We start from the raw sequence: 19,269 nt of genomic DNA on the forward strand, positions 1-19,269 counted from the left end.
GTCTCAAACCCACAGAGATGACTTCTGACCCTGCCGCAAACATTCAGATTATCTTCAGAGGGTTCAGAACAATGATGCTTAATCTGGATATGTCAACATGGGTGTTTCTTTGCTCAATACTTTAATCTGCACATGAAGAGCTGTCGGCCCACAGAGACAAACTGATATTTTCACACAGAAATAATGTTCAGAGCAAACATTTTCCTTTGAGGGTGTCTATATTGATCTTCATACCTAGTTCTGGCATTGATCTTCATACCTAGTTCTGGCATGAAACTCTTGATGGCGCTGGCTGATAGGTCCTTAACTCATTTGTTAGCGATCGCATCGTCATCTACATAGCACAGGTTATTGGTTGCTGTTACATCAGTGGCCAATGCAACACACTGCACTTCTTTATCAGGGTTTTCAAGGAAAATGCTTAATGTACAACTTCATCTGCTTGCCTGTATATAGAATTCATCATCAATAAGTTGTATTCTGAATTTGGTCTTTTATTATTACTGGCTTATTACATTAGCACTTAGTGCAAACCTGGTAAAAAAAAAAAAAAAAAAAAAGATCTCCAGTGATCAGTGAAGGAAAGACTCAGGTGTGCCGTGCCATAAACTTTAAACATGGCAGAGAAGAGAATGATTGCAGCTGTGAATTGTATTCTGTATTAGTTTTTCCACAACAGCTACATCGCCTTGTCTTAGCGTTAAAGTAGTGCATACTTACATATATGAATAACCATTTGAAGCATATTGTATGTTTTATACACAGTGAAAATATAATAAAATATATTTATTATATAATTGCTAATAATATAATATAATAACAAATTTAACAACCCAGCTGTCAAGGGGTTGTGTGGTGCAAGACAAGTGCACAAAGATGAAGTAAAACAGGCTTTAATAATCCACAAGGAAAGTTCCAACACAGCTTGGCAGTCTAACACAACTTGCACACTGACGAGATCCGACAAAGAAACTTAAACAGAAGTGAACTTACGTAGTGGAGATAACCACACACACACACACACACACACACACACACACACACACATACCTGAACATAATGATGAAATCAAATGAATAACCATGACAACTAAGGCAGGAACGGTGCAAAACACAAACAGAGTCCATGCGGTGTGACATAACTCCCCCTCCCGGAAGCCGCATCCTTGCGCCGTAGAGAGAAGGCGAGGAGGATGAGTAGAGGGCTGGTGAAAGGTTTTCAAAATAGGTAGAGGATACAGGAGGTGGCTCTAGAGGTGGAAGGCTGACTGGGAAGAGGCGGATGGTGGAAACCCAGGCCATAGCCAGAACTGCGCTCCATGGTGGCATGAGTCCTGACGTCACCATGGGGACGGCCAGAGGCGATGACGATGGAGTTGGAGCCCACCGCGTAGCCGAAGGGCCGAGGCGATGAAGCGACATTGATGACCCAGGCGGCCGCGACGGAGCCACAGAGACGACATCCTGAGATGAAAGTATGGATCCTGAGGCCAGGGGGCGAGATGGAGTGACCGAGAGTGGAGGGGGAGCCTGAGGGCGGGCTGAGCGGGCCATAGTCGAAAGGATGGAGGGCCGAAGAGCAGTGGAAGGTCTGACCCAGGTGGAGTTGACTGACCGAGGAAACCCGGCGAGGCCGAATGGCCAATGGTCGATGCTGAAATCGAGGGCGGGAGGAGCGTAGGCGCAGGAGCCAGGGCGACCGGCCGAGGAGGAGAGAAGTCCACTGAGGCAGTAGGCAAAGGCACTGGGTTGGGAGCGGGGCTGGTGACATCATCCATGGTTAATGCATATCCATATCCTTTTAGGACTTCAGTCATGGGTTGTGTGGTGCAAGATAAACGCACGATGAAGTTAAACAAGCTTTAATAATCCACAAGGCAAGTTCCAACACAGCTTGGCAATCCAACACATCGTACACACTGAGGAGACCCCACAAAGAAACTCAAACAGAACTGAACTTTAGTAGTGAAGAGTAGTAATCAATTTAAAAGAAATAAACTAAAGAAGTTACTGTCAGAAAAAATGCCTGAAATAATAGCTTAAAATATTGAAATAGTACCTTCATAATGATTTATTATAATCTCTATTAGTTGTTAAGTTAGTTATTTTTATTTATTTATTTGCACAGTTTTATGTCGAAATAAATTAGCATGTAAAAATAAGAGCTTCTGATTGGCAGATTCTATTTTTAAGTATCACTGAGCTGCAGTCTTTATCTCAAATGAGAAATTCATCATTCCCAAATTGTAACTGAACGCCACACTGGGTGGGATCGTTACTGTTCTGTTGTTTCCAATGTGAAAGGTCTCATTTTTCCCCCCATTCTTGCATTGCTGAGTCTGCAGGGGCCTTTTGTTTGGAGCTCCAGTGAGCTTTAATGCCACTGAGTAATTCTCTGCCATTTCAGATAATGGGGTTTTAGTTGCTGCAGTCCTTTCCACAGTGTGTCAGTGGCATGGGGCTGCCCACACAAGAATGCCTTTCACTTAGATAGGCTGCAACAGGCCACAGAAGAATACAAGATGCTGGATAAACATGCAACATATTGTAGTTAGAATTGCACTTACTGTATGCAAACCAGTTCACATTTAAACAATTATACAATCCACAAAATGTGTGCTGCATTCATTTACAGTCCGTTCTGAGACTCGCACTTTAACACTTCACACTGAACCATAATGAGATCAACACTCATCCGACAAAAGCTTCTGAGTGGAATTTAGTAAGTAATGTCCTCATTAGTATTCTCAAGCAGTGTGTGAGAGTGCTCCCTTTTTTTGCGTCGGGCTTGTGTAGGTTTTGTGTAGAACAACCCGGCAGAAAACAAGATGAATGCACAGACCGTTCTGACCAATGAGCGACGAGGATAGCATGATGTCATAGCAGAAAACATTCCTCCTGATACAATAAGGGAGAGTATTATCTCTGAGAATGAAGCATTATGTGAGGAGGAAGATGATCCTCAAGATATGAAATTATCTAAATGTGGGATACTTATGGGGCAATGTGAAAACACTTCACTGAAAATACTGAAAATAGTTTCTTGAAGATCATTCAATTAATTGTCTGGACTCACACTACCTATTACTGTCGCGTTGAAAAATAATCGTTAGATCCACACACAAAAGCTCCCTCTCAACAGCCTTCCTGCAGTGATGTGAGTACTGACCTGGAAGTAGAACCTCTCTTTGGTTGCCACTGGGAAAAGGTCATGTTTGTTTAGCTTGCCACCTTCTGGCATGTGAGACTGGCTGCAGTGCCACAATAGCAGGGCGGTGGAGAGGAGAACCTGCCTGAAAACAAAAGAAGACTTCTGACATTAACCTGTCAACATTAACAGGCTTATTCTGTTCAGTAGTCGCCAATTCAGGGTGAACATACCGAGTCATTCTGATGAGTAGTTTATTGAAATTACTTTCCTTATTTATCTATGAGTAGGCTACTAGTGTGTTTATTGGCATGGAGTCTAACATTATTTATTGTTATTAATAAAGAGTCGTCAGCAAGCCACCACTAGTCAATTAGGAAGACATTAAATATGTATTGATCGTCAAATGTTTAATTTTATTAACAAAATTGTCATACCCTAGTAAGTTTACAGATAAAAAGTGGATGTGCAAACAAATCAAAACAAGTTACCATACTGTATTAAATAGTGGGCGGGACAAAGTGTAAATCTGCCGACAACAGTGTTAGCATACAAATGGGGCAGAAAAACTTTAGGTTAATGTTATGTCAAATAAAACAGCACAATGTAAGGTTAGTGGGAGAACTTTTAACGTTATGTACAATTATTATTAGGCCTAGTACTTGCAGACAGTGATACAAAAATATAGACCAAGTCTATATCTGTTGTGTGCCGGAGAAAGCATGCGGAAGCAAGGATCTATTAGCAGGGTTTTAATGAAGAAACACGTAGTACAAATAATAAAGAACACGAAGGACAAAGAAACAAAACCACAAGAAGGACCGAACTAGAAGCACCCATACATGTACAACAACTGACAAAGTAACAAGTGAAACACAAGGGCTATAAATACACAGGGACCAACAAGCTAAACAAGATAACAAGGGGGTGTGGCTAATTAGAAACACCTGGGGATACTAATAAACTAGAAAAACTACAAAGGACTACAAGACATGACACAGAACAGGAAATAACTAAAGTCCACACAAGACGAGGGAAACACAAGACAGGAATCATTACAATATCCAGTCTAGTCTAAGTCCAAAAAACAATACTGAAATTCATTATTAGTAACTTACTTTTTGCGCCATCACTCAATCTTGTTGTTCTCATCTCATTTTTGGTCAGTAGTTACCCATTAATAATTGAGTTGTTAACTGGAAAACAAAGTATAGCTGTCCAATTCGCAAATTAATATTTTCAACAGGGTCATCGAAAAGAATCTGTTCAAAAAGTGATTTGATCAAATCGCGTTTTGGAGCGATTTTGTATTCTTCAGTTCAAAATAACGAGGAACAATGTTAAATGTAGTGGATTAAAAAGTAAGATATAAAGGGGGAAAAAGTACTTAAATGCTGCTCACAACTGTATCATTTACATTTTGCATAAATGTATTAATTAGGACTGAGCATATGAAGAAAAATACATACTAGATAAACTGTAAAAACACAAAAAAGCAAAACTGACAAAAATTTCGCTAACAAAATCATACTGAGAATTTATTTTTGGCTATGTGGATCTCACTGTTTGTAGAGCTTAGAATTCTCAGCTATTTGGATTTATGTAGGCCTATTTATTCAATTAAAGTTCATGTCTTTGCTGTCTGCATTCGCACAAGTACAGTTGCATTGTAGATGAAGGGTTAAATCCACATGAATAATGATAGGCTACTATAATGCAAACATGTTAAAGGTGCTTAAAGCACAGTGAGTTCCCTTTTGATAACAGTTCACTCAACATTGCTTCATTTAGCTGATGCTATGGGGAAATCCCTTTCTCTGAAAATACTGAAGCCTGACTGAATTGCTCTGCAACTGCACAGACCAATGGCATCTCAGCGCATCCAAATGGACCGGCCCATTTGCCTATATAAGCCGCCGCTGAGTGCCATTTTATCAGAATCTTTCTCCTTCAGCGTGAAGATCATTTCTTTGCTGACTTCAGAAGAAGAGCAACGAAAACAAAGACAAGCTTACCTGTTTGCCATTTGAAGAAGCCCAGCAGCGGATTTGGCAGCACTTGCAGCGATCTCGACACCTCTCCTCTGTGGCTATCCAGCGAGTTATCAAGCAAGTTAACTCGCACTTCAAAGATCAAGTTCCTGCAACATTTTTTACAAATTGTCACGGCATAAATGTGGTAATTCCTTCTCTCTCAAGAGTAGGAGAGAGAAGTTCCTCTCCACACACAAAGACCAGTGCCCATCACCAGGTGCGAGCGGCCTAGTCTTGTTTGGCGGGTCCGAAGAAGATGACTAGGATGAAACTCGTGTGCTTTCGAGTTTCGAGGAGGCCACACCAAAAGGCTGCCGGTGACGAAGCAAAGACTGTCCCATTGGATAGTGAATGCAATTGCGCTGGCCTACACATCGTTAGGCCTACGATGTCCTATTGAAGTGAAGACCCACTGCACCAGGGGAATGGCCTCTTCCTGGGCCTGGTCGAGTGGGGTGTGTATTAATGACATCTGTGCAGCGGCCGGCTGGTCGTCACCCTCAATGTTTGCCATGTTCTATAACGTGCTCTGACTTCATGCACGGATCCTGTCTGTTTGAGGGCTAGACTATGGTGTGCTGGACACCACCAAGTCTGTTTATGACCATCACACCCCCCTGATCGGTGGTGCTTATCTATGTCAGTTTTGGCTTCTGTTGGCCCGAACCAAGATTTCCGGGCTGCTTCCCTTGAGGTTAAATGACGCAATGTTGAGTGAACCATTATCGAAAGGGAGCGTTTTTGTTACTCAAGACATTGCATAAGCTTGCTGTGTTATTATCCTTGCACTGTTAGCAGTCCCTTGCCCGATTACTCAGTCGAAAGATTATGATAAAATGGCACTCAGTAGCAGCTTATATAGGCAAATAGCCTGTCCATTTGGGCGTGCTGGGACGCCATTGGTCAGTACAGTTGAACATGCACAACTCAATCAGGCTTCAGTATTTTCGGAGAAAGGGATTTCTAGGGCTGCACCGATTATGCCGATGAGCGTGACAACTTCTCTTGTTTTTTCAGTCTTCATCTCTCCTTGTATTTAATTTTAACACAGTTTGTATTGATTAGGCAAGCTAAGGAACTCGAGTATATTTGTATATCCCCATATTTCACACACTAAATTGTCTTGGAAATGTCCAAGTATCGTACCACAAACTCAAAATGATCGGATTTGGAAGGAAATTACAGAATACAGCTACAGTATTTATCTAGACCAAAACGTTTTTGACACGACCTGCAAATTACTTTATTGCTAAACTATTGACCTCAGCTTGGAAACAACTGCGCCGTGGCAGGAGCGTACCTTTTTTTTTCTTTTTTTTCTAGCAGAACATTCAGAGATGACATGTCATGTTTATGATATACAACTTTGTATACAATATACAAAAGGAACTTTAACTTGTGCTCATAAGAGAGTCATTCTCCACGATGATTGGCCGAGAAGACGTAACGTGAGATGAGATGGAAGACATACGTAACACCACGTTCACGTTCCCCTCACAATCATGATGGTAGATGTAGGATCCACAGCTAGATCAGTGAGTATAGAAGCCCTATGATTACAACGACCATCATTTGAAGTGTCACAAAAGTTCAGAAATTATCGTACATTATGGGATTTGTTTCATTATTGATCGTACATCGTACAGAGGTCAAAATTATCGTACAAATACGATAAATATCGTACGTCTGGCAACACTGAGCGTGATCTCCGATCTTTTTGTGCGCGTGTGTGTGTACTTTGCATGAACGGTATATTAATGAATGGTGCATTCTTATTGATATTGAATGATAAGCATATCTGGATTGGATGATTGGCCCATACCACCGCATTGGCAATAAATCGGCCTAGGGATTTCCCCACAGCGTCAGCTAAATAACGCAATGTCTCTGACTTGTCTATTTCAGGAAGACAACCAAAGTTAGAAACCGAAATGTTTCTCTCCTTTCACATCCACATCAAGCACAGCACCTGAACACAGATGAAAAGTGTGTTCTGATGGGACCATTTGACAAACGCTCAACAGAAACATTTCAGAAACACCATGAAATGAGATGCACCTGCTGAACATGCTGAAGCTGACAGTCATGCCCTGCATTATATCTCTGGCCCAGTGGTGACTTTGATTTCCAGTCATACATGTCCCCTTTTTATCTTTGTCTGAGAAACTGGCTGGAAACTCCAAGTGAAAAGCCTGGAGCATCAGATTTAATGCTGATCAGAATCATGACTGCAATATATGATGTTTAAGAGCTTTTAAATAAGAGAGGATGGCATGATAATCAGACAGAGGCGGCAGATATGGGGGATGTGTACGATAAAACCAGGAAATGAGTCATAGTCGACTGAGAGTATGATGACTGGGAGAGAAATAAAAAGTTAGGAAAGGGATGGGGGAAAAAAGAGGAATAATTTCAAAAAAAATGTAAGATATGAAGCAGCACAACTGTTTTCAACACTGATAATAATAAGAAATGTTTCTTGAGCAGCAAATCATCATATTAGAATGATTTTTTAGGATCATGTGACACTGAACACTGGAGTAATGATGCTGAAAATTCTGCTTTGCCATTACAGGAATAAATAATATGTTAAAATATATTCAGACAGAAAGCATTTATTTAAATTGTAATAATATTTCACAATTACTGATTTTACTGTATTTTTTATCAAATACTGTAAAACCATGAGGGCATGAGAGACTTCTTTCAAAAACAAAAAGTCTTACCAACCCGAAACCTTTGAACGGTATTTACTGTATATCATGTAAACATATATAAATAGTCATAGGAACATATTATATATTTTTCTGAAGGTACTGTGCAGTCTTGACACACACTGTTGATTGACTGACATCAATAACATTAAACTTCACTGGTTCATGTGTATCTTTGTGACTTAGCATCATGACACAGATACCAATGGTGTTACTATGTTACTGACACATTGCCATATTTGAGATTTGAGAGTGAATAACCATTTCGATTTTCCTCTTCTCATCATACAAAGTGATCAAATGTCTTCAGAAGATCACTGGAATTGTATGGATCACTTTTACATTACCGTTATATCCTTTTTTGGAGCTAGAAACTTTTGGATACCATTGACCCTCATTGAATGGACAAATTCTACTATATCTTCTATTCTTTGAAAGAACTCAAAACAGATTTGTTTTTTACATTTCCATGTCTGTTGTTACTGTAAGTGTCTTTAATTTTGGGAGGAAGCAGTTGTCTGAAGAGGATTATGTTAGTGTTGGTCACTGTGAGTGCGTTAAGTTATTACCGATGTTACATTTATGGAGCGTTAAAATGATTCCTGCTCTCAGCTACGAGTGTGAGAAAGTATGCAGATATCATGGAGAAGATGAGCTCACTTCAGCGTGACATGTTAGGTCAGAAACAAGAGATTTGACCTCAAACATAGAGCAAGCGGCCTCCACCTGTTGAGCATCTATAATCTTACACCCAAAAAACGTACAACCACTGCAGCATTCTGCACCTTGTGTAACAGGAGATTGGATGGATGTGTTATGGTTATGTGTATTTCTTCAGCAACTATTAATCTCCCTCCTTCATGCTTCACATTCACCTTTCATAGAAGAACTATTGTCCACGTCTAGCAGGTCAGTTTACTGTCAGGTTGAATGTTCAATTACACGCAGCATGTCACTGCCTCTAGCAGCAGGGTTACCTGTTCATTATGAGCTCTCACTTACATTCTTACTGTATGAATTCAAAGAAAGTAGGTCAAGAATATTCACTGCCACATTGATGGATGTCATGTCTCTGTGGTCAAATGAATCAAAATATATGTAAGAAAAGCAAAGAACGTGAATAATTGGATAATTGTGACAATTTGCTGCACATTCTTATCGGGTAATTTATTAAAATTCCTGTTAGACAAAACAATTGTTCAATGTCATATTTTACGTTTCCCCTTCATAGTAATATGAGTGCACCATCTTTGTATATCTAAAGATTTTAGGTGTGTTCGCAGCAGCTCTGCGCAGGCCGGTTTGTGTATGACATTCAAGTACCTCGTACCTAATGTACATCTCAACATCCAATCAAAATCTAATGCATAGAACCAAGACCTGTCCTACATTTTTGCTTTTTGATAATCCGTTACACACGGATGTACATCACAATTTGGAAAGATTTGTCACTACTTCCATATCATTGCAAATTTAAAGGTTGATTCCTGTAATAACAACTTAACCCATAAAGTGTGACAACATGACCCACTATAAAAGTATTATATGCCTGTTAAAGGTAGGGTAGGCAATTTTCAGAGAGGCTAGCAATAGCGAGCTAGCTTTAAAAGCATAAGATCCCACCCTCCTTTCAGAGTGTCTCTAAAGCTGCGCCTCCTTCACAACACATGAATGCGTACAGCAGGGAGCAAACAAAAGCATTAAGAGAGACACCAGTAAACTACTTCATGTCTCAAAGCACATAACATTACAATAATAATGAACATAAACAACTTATAGAGCACTGACCTGTGCCATCTGACTGCTGCAGATTCATTTCACCATTGATAGTGTTGCCATTGAAACGCATAAATTCGTGTCATGAACTGTTCCGAGTATAACGTCTCTGGTATCCATCTCTTCCAAATTATGGTAGTTATGGCGTGAACGCATCATAAGCTCGATGTTTTGGTTCAGGAGAAATTGTAAAAGGTGGCTGCGGTTGCGGTTGCGGGGTGCGGAGGTATGGAAATACATAAGTTGACAGGCAGGTAGGACATTGTTTAATTCGGACCGAATTCAATAATTAGACTAACATTTTATTGTCTTACACCTTCCACAGACGATTTAGACATATAAATACATTTAGACCCCTTAACTTAGTGATTGCTATGAGGATGTGAAGAAACTTTCAACCTGCATCACAAAAAAAGTTTCTGGAACAAATCACCTACCCCGCTTTTAAATGAACTGCATCTTTTTTTCTTTTTCTTTTTTTTTTCTGGGCAATAATGATTAAACTGCAATAAACTCAAAGTGATACTTAAAGGGGAAACTCATTATTTCCACAATACTGTAAAAAATTATTATAATAATTCCTGCACATGCATTAGATTAAAATGTTTGGCCACTGCATCTTGCAAATATATTTTTTTGAAGGTGATCATGGTTTGGCTTGTCTGGGTGGTCTCTCCAAGCTTGTCTGCAATGTTCACTTTCACTCCTAAGGGAGTCTGAGATGAGACTAGACAGCCCAACTTCTCTCTGCCTTTTTTTTCTATAAATGTGCTGGTCAGTTTGCTCTGGCTCTCCATACTGTGGCTGGGGTGCAGATGCAGCAATCTACAAGTGGAGAAAACGGGAGTTTTTCCTGTGGAAAAGGATGACTGTCAAAGGGTCTTTCATTCAGTGCTGTACACCAGGCCCTGGCCCACAAACTATGAGGCCACTATCCTTTATTCTGTGGGCCAGACACACTCCAAATGTCACGGCTTTACTGATAAGTTGCTCTGACTGACTGTGATTGACTCTATCACAGTCAGTCAGAGACTCTGTCTTTCACTGTGCATCTGTGACTTTCAGTGCATTTAACTCTAAATGCAACATATATACGGTAACACCCCTAGTGATGAAGTACACTTTAGCATATTTTTAAAAAGAGTACTTATTATGATAAGTGTACTTAAGTGTGTAAAGAAACAAGTTTAAGTACACATAAGGGTAACACTTTACACTGTAAAGTGTTACCAATATATTTTTAAGATCTGAAGTACACAAGTGCACATTCAATAGAATCAATACAAATCCCTTCTTTTTCACAAGGGACTGACAATGCAGATGTAAACTAGCTAGTACTCTATAAGTAGCATTTCTGCAGACACATAAGTGCATGAAAATGGACCATAAATTGAGTTTTAGAAGTTTTTTTCATGTTGTATCTCTGTTCTAAGCAGCCACTCACCTCCGCAGAGAAAGATAAAGGCTGTTATTCTAAGCAGTCTGTGGACACAATACGAGGGTGAAGACCTTTTCACAGAAACGGCACCCCTACGGTGTGTCATAAGACTGGACACATCACGTTCTCCACTGTATCCGCTCTGCTAGAGTGCTCCTTCTGCCCTAATGAGCAGACAAACATGAAAGGCAATCATTAGAACAATTCCTCCTGCACACATTTAGCAAAAGACTAAACCATCCTCTATATGTCTCACTCTCTCTCTCCTCGAGAGAAGTCAGTTGATGCGGCCGTCCTCTGGCCGATAGTGTCTGCTGGATACCTAGAGGAAAATTACCGGTGAGGTCAGAGTGGTTCAGATGGCCCAGCGCCATGGCTGAGTATAAGGGCGAGTTTTTGTTGGGCCAGTGAATTAAACTCCCCACGGATACGTGTGTGTGTGTGTGTGTGTGTGTGTGTGTGTGTGTGTGTAAGCTTGACTCTGTGGAAGAACTTTTGCAGCAGCAAAATAGAAAACTGTTGCATACATTAAAATTACATTTTGGTCATGCTGATCATTAGTTTTTCATGTTTGCAAGGCAAGAACCACTACTGATTGTTGTTGGTCATATTATGGTTTGTGATCTAACAAATCCATAAGTAATTAACTTAAAGGGGCTACATGTAGAATTTACAAACATTATCTATAGCGACACCAGTGGCTATCATGTGAATTCCAGCCAGCAACTTATTGCTCAAGCACACGTAACATGATTCAATATCCCTTTATACTCATGGCAAAGTTCTTTCTTTTTTTTTCTTTTTTTTTTTGCTTAGAAGTAATAAAAGTTGGAAATACCTTTGCAGTGATATACTGTTAACAAACATCCAGACACTGTCCATGCTACTGAGAGAGACGTTTAGAAGATACTGTATGTGCTGCACACTTTCCTCTCAATAACAAAATAAACACTCAACAAAAAAAGACAGTGGTGAGAAAACATCAGTTAAGAAAGCATATGATCATAGCGGTTTGGATATATTTGCACCAGCTCTGCAATTCACCAGCATCATGTTGAAGGATGAGGTGCAATTAAAATTACACTGACCTTCACATAAAAGTCAGTCTACAGGCTTTCAGACAAGCTACTGTATGAAATTGGGGAAGGTCTCGTTTTTAAGTTTTGTTACAAGCTGTTCAAACATTGGCAATAAAAAAGTGATTAATACATGAAAATTAATACATACAGCCCTTTATAAAAGCATAATTTGAGCAGCTTATCCATACTAAAGACATTAATGATACATCAAGGAGATGAGTTTTCAATCAGATTTGACTGACTGACCATAGGTGAAACTTGGGCCAGTAAGGAACCACCTACCAAGAGTCCATCATTTTTTTATAAATTTTTTTCCCAAACATCCAGCTGTGCCATTGCAACCATTTACACCCAATTTTTAATTCAATCAGATACTCTAGACGGCCGCCCTCTTCGTTGGGAGTCGAGAATATTCTGGAGCTCCTCATTAGCGACATCCAGAGGTGGAGTTACCTCGTCAACACCTGATTCTGGGGAAGAAGAGAGCAGTGGGTCAGAGTAGGGTTTGAGGACTGATGTGTGAAAGGATTGTGAAATATGGTACTGAGAGGGCCTGTAAGTGGCCTTGTTGATTTGCCCCTGCACCTTGAATGGGCCTATGTAGCGGGGACTCATCTTATGGCAGGGCAGGCAAAGACAGATGTCCTTGGTCGAGAGCCAGACCATCTGTCCTGGATAATATTGAGGAATCGCAGATCGTCGTGAGTCGGCCTGGATCTTGTGTCTTCGCACTGCTTGCTGGAGATGCACATGTGCTGAATCCCAGACCCTCTCACTCTATTCGAACCAGTGGTAAACAGCTGGAACTTCCGATGGTCCTCCGGACCAGGGTGGTAACCGAGCATGCACTGCAGTGGTGTTAATCCAGTGGTGGTTTGACGAAGGGAGTTCTGGGCATACTCAGCCCAGGGAAAGAAACTGCTCCAGCTGTTATGGTGTTGGTGGCAGTAGGAACGCAGGGATCTCCCTATCTACTGGATTGTACGCTCAGTCTGGCCATTGGTTTGAGGGTGGTACCCTGACAAAAAGCTTACCGAAACTTCCAACAATCTGAAGAAGGATCGCCAGACTTGAGATATGAACTGCGGTCCTCTATCCAATACTATGTCCTCGAGGAGTCCAAAGTGACGGAACACGTGGCGAAATAATAGTTCAGCGGCTTCTAGAGCCGTGGGTAAACCTTTCAAGTTAATGAGTTTACATGGTATGATCTACGGCCACGAAGACACAGGTGTTGGATTCTGTCATGAAGTTGATCCCTATGTGGGACCAGGGACGCTGAGGTATCGGTAGAGGCACCAATTTCCCTTCTGGGAGCCTTCATGGGGTGTTGGTGATGGCACAGACTGAGCAGCTCTTCACGTATCGGGAGACATCCTGGTTCATTGTGGGCCAATAGTAGCGATTGCGAAGGAGCGAGAGGGTTCGCTGGCTGCCTGGGTGTCCAGAGCCGGAGAGGTGTGTGCTGAGTCCATGAGGGACAGGCACAAGGCATATGGTACATAGATCTGTCCCTCAGGACCTCCCGGTGCAGCTGGTTTAGAGCGTGTGGCTTTTGGTGATGCGATCATCGATGGACCATTGAATGGGACTCACGATCATGGCTGGAGGGAGAACTGGCTCAAGAGGAGATGAATCTGGTTCCAGTTGACACAGACAGGAGAAAGAGCATCGGCTTTGAGGTTCTTATGGCTAGGATGATAGGTAACAATGAAATACAGAGGGTGAGTTGGACAGTCCATACAGCATCACAAGATATTCGTAGTGGCCTGAAGGTGTTACAAAGGCAGTCTTCCATTTGTCACCCTCACGTATGTGAATGAGATTGTATGCGCTCCGCAGGTCCAGTTTTATGAAGATGCGAGCTCCACAGAGTTGCTCCAAGGCGGCTGGGAACAGAGGAAGAGGATAGCTGTACTTCACCGTTTGAGTGTTGAGGGCTCGATAGTCGATGCATGGCTGCAAGCCTCTGTCCTTTTTTGCCACAAAGAAGAAGCTGGAAGTGGCAGGGGATGTAGATGGTTGGATGAATTTTTGACAAAGTGCTTCCTCGATGTAGTCCTCCATGGCCTTCTCCTCCAGGATGAACAGGTGATATACTCGACCCTTGGGTGGTGTAGCCCCAGGCTGCAGGTCAATAGCACAGTCCCGTGGCTGGTGAGGTGGTAATTGGATTGCCAGTTTTTTACTGGAGACATCCTGGAACACCTGGTAATCAGAAGGGATTTCGGCCTTGCACTCGGTCTCAGGACTTTCGATGGACGTGGAATTCAAAGAGAGACGATGCTGAAAGGCTCTGATTGGTGGACTGATGGTCAATTGAGAACTCGTGAAATGCAATCATGGCATGATTCACCCCATAGAAGAATCTCTTCTGAATTCCAGTTGACTCGAGGTGTATGTTGTGACATCCACGGGCATCCCAGGATGATATCCACGATGTAACCTTCCAGCACCACGAACGAGATCTGTTCATGATGGAGACTTCCAATACGGAGCATCACAGTGGGGGAGTAATGACGGATGCGACCACGGCCCAGCGTTTTTTCGAGGATAGTGTTCACCTTTAATTCCTGGAAGCTGAGCTTTCTCCTGACGTTGAGGTTTGGAGTAGTTGGTGAGAGATGAAGTTCCCTGCGGAACCCAAGTCGATGAGGGCTTGCGCTGAAACGGAGAGTTTAGGGGTTATTATTAGCACTGACATGAGTGAGAGGTGCAATCATGGGCGGAAGTTGAATACTACTTATCAATGGTACAGTTGGCAATCAGTTCTCCTCTGACACTCCGCGTGAGTCAGGTGGTATGAGGCGACAGGTGGTGAGGTGAACGGAGGAATCGGAGTGGGTTGGTCCAAACAGGCGCTGAGAGATGCGAACGGCTCGTTGAATGAAATTTCCCAGCCCAATGACATCATCGTAGATGACGCACTTCAGTATTCAATCCTTGATGGAACGATGTGATCAGTGCAGTCTCTTCCAGCCGCTGGAGGCTGCCAGGGTATGAAATATGAATGCATAATTGCTGACAGAAGTGTAGCCCTGGTGTAATCAAAAGAGTTGATCGTGCACTGAAATTGCAGATGCAGTTTGTCTGAAGACTTCCTTGAAGTGACTGATGAAAGCTGCTAACGTGGTGGTAGCTGGTCAACTGGTATTTCAAATTGACTGTGCCCACTGCAAAGCTCGACCAGAGAGTAATGTGATCATGTAGGCTTTCTAGGCGCGATCTGTGGTGAACAGCTGAGGTTCCATCTCAAAATAGAGTGAGCACTGTAGAAGAAACCCGCTGCAATCCTCCGCCTCACCTGTATGTTGCTGGATGGGCCATGGGACCGGCAGAGGCAGACAGTGAAGGAGAGGATATTGTGGGAAACAGTGACTGACGAACAGTCTGTACGAGTTTGGCGAACGAATCGGGATCCCTGCTAGCTTCAGAGGTACACTGCATGGTGGTCTGATCTTCTGTCTTAATACAGAAGGAGACAACATAGGTAAGTAGCGGAACAAAGATGTTTTATTTGCAGGAACCGGAAGCGTAAGCAGGAGAGTGACAAGAGTGAGTATAACTGCAGTCAGATAGTTTGTAGGTAACTTAGCTGTATGATAACAGGACTCTTAATGTGTTCACAGATGGCTGAACTGGACTCAGACAAGCTGAAGGAGTGTGGCCGAAGACAGTTGACTGGTACTGGAGACTGGAATTGGACGATAGCGAACGCAGGTAAGTATAACAGGTAAGGAGTCAGGTAAGTGTATATAGTTCAGATCAGATCAGACAATGGGAGTGAGGATGGTGACTGCAGATATAGTGCAAGTTAGGATTGGATGCAGGTGCATCGGGTGATGGTGGGCAGAGCTGGGTGATCTGGTGTTGACGGTGTGGCTGTATGTGTAGCTGATCCTGTGACAGTATATATAAATATGTAAATGTATTTTTTTTTTATGAAAATCTGCTTGTATATGCAACCCACTATATGCTATATATGAAATAAGTATATTTTGAAGGAAATCAGCAAATAGCATACAATAGTTTTTGGGACTCACACAATGTAAAAAAAAATTTTTTTGAATGCACATTATGGTTTTCACTAGGTGCATGTCCTCAGAATGTCTTCTATACTTATTTTTCTCCCTCTGTCAGACTAAAACTATATCCATCCATCATAAAATAACATTGTCCTGCCACTATGTATCAGTAACATATGCATATATAACCAATCTGAGAAATATTACCTTACTTCTATAGTGTGATCATCAGTGTTCCATTTACTGTATGTATTTGATAAACTTTCTGTTCATTACATTGTTTTTATGACAACCAAGGCATGTTTCTTCATGTCGGAAAATGCATGCAGCGTAGCATATAGAAAACACACATTATATATGGCCATTGACTATTTGTAAGAAAAAGAATGCAACCTTAGTATTTCACAGCAATCTCAGACTCAAGACACAGATTGTTTACTGCCTGCAGTGGCCATTATTCTACAGGACATGAACAGCGTCAAGAAATCATAGTGTGCTGAGGAAACTTTTGAAACACAAGGAGCAGTTTCAGAACCAAGTGTATTTTTTTTCTCTCTTTTTTATTATGTGAGACAGTGAGATATGGCAAAACAAAATGGCTGTAAAGTGTGCTGTCTGCATTTGGGAGGTCTTACTGTATAGGAAAATATATTCTGTTTCTGACTGTGTTATATTGCATGCAGCAGCCTGGCATCATGGGAATATAATTGATTGTCATCCACATGCTGTAGTGGCTGAGCTAAGTATCTATAAAGTGCCTATTTTCTACAGGATATTAATTAATTTCTAGATATCTGTAATATCTATTTGTCTAAATCTATAGTGTAAAAATTTTTTAAACATTAATGTTTCCGTTATCTCTACATGTGCCCTAATTATACATTAAGCTGAATGTCAATCAAAAATGAATCCGGTTAAAAACCCAACTTGTATGGACTTTAAATAAACATGCACTAATATGCTTTGATTTCATGAGGAATCAAATTTTCCCTGAGTTCATGTTATAAAACTATCGTGTTTTTCAGAACTCAAAACGTCCTAGGTGAAAATTAACAATTTAAGGAAGCATGAAAAATTACAGCAGGGTCAGACTGAGATCAATCAATGCCCAATCATCACCACCACCCACAGAGCATAATCCAGCAGAATACATAAACATATTCTGCACATAAGCATATTACACACTTTTGAAGGCTATATCTTTATCTAATTGAAATGCTGGATTTTCATTGTACCTTGATGTAGGCTATCTGAAATACTGTAAACGTTTTTACATCGAAATGACAGCACAAATAAATTAAAAGTTGCTCAGTAGATGCTTTCTTTACAGGAGTTTTCTCACCACTATAATTTTTGTTGTTTATTTTTATTGAGGGGAAGTGTGCAGCATGTATTTATATTCATCTGAACATCACTCTTAGCAGTGTGGACGGCGTCTGCATTTCCACTAACAGTATATCGCTGCAAGTATTTCCAAATTCTTCTTACTTGCGAAGAGCGAAAAAGAACTGCCATGTCAGGGCATTGAATCATAGTCTTGTACGTGTGCACGAGTTAGACATGTGCCGGTATTCGGTAATGCGATAAATCGCGGTAATGAATATGCACGATATTGTTATCGCGGGCACTTCAAAATACCGTGAAAAATAATAAATCAGAATTTATATTTATAGAACGCGCATTAGCTTATTTTCCATCAACCGCTTAACAAACACTGCTTATATGCTGCGTGAAACACGTGCGCACTCTGATGTAAACAATCCCCACATGTATTAGCGCTGTGTGCATGCGGCGCCGTGCGCACTCTAGTCTAATGTAAACAATCCTCACATGGAGAAGAAGCATGGCGGAAGGAGGAACGCTGCCGACGATTTATCCCCCTTCTAAAAGCAGGGCTGCCAACTCCACGCATTCAGCGTGAGACTCACGCAATCGACACTTTTCACACGCTCTCGCGCCACACATCCATTTTCTCACGCAGAGAAAAATCACGGAGCAAAGAGGACACTGACACCGACAGACTAGACAGAGCAGGTTACTTTTGATATGAAAACAATTCTCAGCTCTCAGGTTCTGTCCATTTTATTACGAAATTCAGACAATAAATACCGTTTTGGCGCTTGTAAATGTGACGTGTAATATCGCTGTAGCCTCAGTTCAAGCAAACCGATCATCTGTTATTTTTTATTTAAAGATACAGTACAACTTACCGAAAGGTATTTATGCCGAGTCATACATAATATCGATCAGTGTTTTTCAACCACGGAAAGAGGTCAATAAAAACTGCAGGTGAACAATTATGTCACAGAACGTTACATTTACCTCAGGAAAGCCATTTAATTACCAGACCAGCACGTTAGTTGACAAGAAAAAATAGCTAACTTATAGAGAGAAGTATTTTGCTAAATATGTGCACTATATTACATTTGTATTATATTTTTACTTGTGTCATAATTGTTATTATAATGAAAACCAAATTATATTTTAATTTAATTTGTTAATTTTTAACCTTTAATAATACCAGCTGACAGGGCTCTCTGTATGTTTACAGCATTATGCGAGATATATTTTTCCTTGAGAAAAATTAACATGTAGGCTATCTACTGTAGGCAGCCTACCTAATATTTATCCAAAGAGTCAATATTGAAATCAAATCCCAAGAATTAAATTGAAATCGTGAAAATGGTGTAAAATTCTGTTTAGTTACCAAATGTTTTGACAATCACAATTACACCTATTGTGATGCAATTTGTTTGTTTTTTCTACATCCCCCCAATCCATCCGTTTCTCTTGAGCAATTAAAATACCGTGATAATACCGTATACCGTGATAAAAGCTCAATCAATTAAAGGACAAGTTCGGTATTTTACACTTAAAGCCCTGTTTACAGATCGTATCTGATGAAATAGAACGGTTAAGATTAAAATTTGGACACATGCTCCTGTCCCGAGAATTTTAGGTTTATTTCGCTTTTGTGGACCTATTGCCAAACGCGTCACACCCGTGATTCTTCCGTTGAGAGCTTGAATAATAGACACTCCAGCCCAGTTGGTGGCG

Source organism: Leuciscus leuciscus (genome assembly GCF_965113295.1).
Source record: "Leuciscus leuciscus genome assembly, chromosome: 20".
Taxonomy (NCBI): Eukaryota; Metazoa; Chordata; class Actinopteri; order Cypriniformes; family Leuciscidae; genus Leuciscus; species Leuciscus leuciscus.